Source organism: Saccopteryx leptura, chromosome 1, assembly GCF_036850995.1.
Source record: "Saccopteryx leptura isolate mSacLep1 chromosome 1, mSacLep1_pri_phased_curated, whole genome shotgun sequence".
Classification (NCBI taxonomy): Eukaryota; Metazoa; Chordata; class Mammalia; order Chiroptera; family Emballonuridae; genus Saccopteryx; species Saccopteryx leptura.
In genome coordinates, this window is record NC_089503.1 from 10,203,199 (window position 1) to 10,205,066 (window position 1,868).

Genomic DNA, 1,868 nt, shown 5'->3' on the forward strand with positions numbered 1-1,868 from the left:
CCAGGGGGCGATGCTCTGCCCCTCCCAGGCGTCGCTCTGCCGTGACCAGAGCCACTCTAGCGCCTGGGGCAGAGGCCAAGGAGCCATCCCCAGCGCCCGGGCCATCTTTGCTCCAATGGAGCCTTGGCTGCGGGAGGGGAAGAGAGAGACAGAGAGGAAGGAGAGGGGGAGGGGTGGAGAGGCAGATGGGCGCCTCTCCTGTGTGCCCTGGCTAGGAATCGAACCCGGGACCTCTGCACGCGAGGCCGACGCTCTACCACTGAGCCAACCGGCCAGGGCCTAGATAAAATCTTTTTAAAAAATTAAAAAATATATATTGGCGCTCCTGAAAGGTTAGAGAAACTATGCCACCTGTTCTTGTCTGTTTGCTGTAATCAGGCTGGCATGGCTCCCAGAGGAGGCTGTCCTTTTACTCCAGTGGCATTACTGGGGTGTCCCCGTGCCTCAGCACTAGGGGGACGGGTGGAGTGGGGGACAATGGCAGTTGATGGAGAGGAGCCCTTGACTTGAATCTCATAAGAGACAGAGTTCCTTGGGCTTGGTCAGTGGCTAGGACATCTTTGATGACCTTGGATGTTCCTAGATTCTTTTCATTCTTGTGACCCATGCCCTCTTGCAGCCCCGCCCACCTTTGCCCCCCCCCCCCCCCCCATTTCCTCAGGATTCCAGAGGGAGCCTGTTGCCTTTACCTTGTTTACGCCATGGGCTGGGCAAACTGAGGAGGGGCTGAGCGCTGGGTCGGGGTTTGGGGCTATTTCTGATTGGATCTCCCAGGAATGTGCCTGCCTCTGGTTTCAGCTGCCCCCTCCTCTCTGCAGCAGGAGCAGCTGTCCTGTGAGGGCCTCTCCCGCTGCCTCAGCCCTTTTGCAGTCATCTGGCTGGCTCTGCCAGAACAGGGGTGGGTAGTCAGGATGGGCAGAGCTCAGGGATACCTGAGGGGACACGGCAGGGCAGAGGCAGAGGCAGAGGCAGAGGCAGAGGCAGCCCGGGGAAGAGGGAAAGGCTGTCGAGTTGAGTGCTGAGGGTGGAAGGCTTGCAGAGGCCCAGTGAGAGGGATGGGACAGGCTGAGCAGGCGGGGAGGCAGTGTGGTGAGCTGAGGGCGTCTGGCCCGGCAAAGGGAGCAGGCTGCACTAGGCTTGGCCGCTTTCTAGGTGTGAGGGAGAGTTGGTTATAGCGGGACCTGGCCAGTCATTCCTCAGGGAGAGCCTTATTTCCCCTGACTCAGGGGCGGCCACAGGGTACTTTCCTGCCAGTCTGCCTCTACATGGGACCTGAGTCACCCAGTTGCCTAGGGTGTTGGCTGCCCTGTGGTGACAGTGCCTGTGCCCTACTCCACCCACTCCCACTGTTAGTACAGGGGTGAGCAAACACACCCCTTTTATCCCCTTCTCCTCAGTAGTGACTCTCCATCTCTTTGACTCAGACTCACAGAATGTACCTCATGCAGGGATCACACCATACAGCCCCTTATTTTACCCATGAGGAAACTGGAGCCCAGAGAAGGGAAGTGACTTATCAAGGGCACATGCTAGTCTTTGCCCAGTTCTTGCAGCCGCTCACTGAGTCATTTTTGCTCCCAAGAAGAGCAGGAGGACGCTTTCCTCCAAAGCTGAGGGGTAAGCACGGTGGACGAAGCACCCTAGGTTTGGGCAGCGGGGAGAAGGTGCTCTGAAGGCTGACCAGGATAAGAAGGGTGGAAGTGGAGCAAATCCTGGGGCAGGGTCAGCCCTAGGGATCCAAGTCCTGGGGTTGGGGCGGACAGAGGGCACAGGGTGTAGAAGAGGCTGGGCTTCCAGTAACAGGAACCTCAACTATGTGGTGACTCAGGCTCTGGGCAGCCGAGGCCTTTCCTTCCCTGCGCAGCCCG

General features: G+C 58.7%; 1 non-coding gene across 1 annotated transcript; it reads right to left on the minus strand.

Annotated features, from left to right (window-relative positions):
* Positions 1-203: 203 nt before the first annotated feature.
* On the minus strand, positions 204-279 carry TRNAA-CGC (transfer RNA alanine (anticodon CGC)). The gene has a single exon. It is a non-coding gene; the product is annotated as a tRNA-Ala (tRNA).
* Positions 280-1,868: the final 1,589 nt, after the last annotated feature.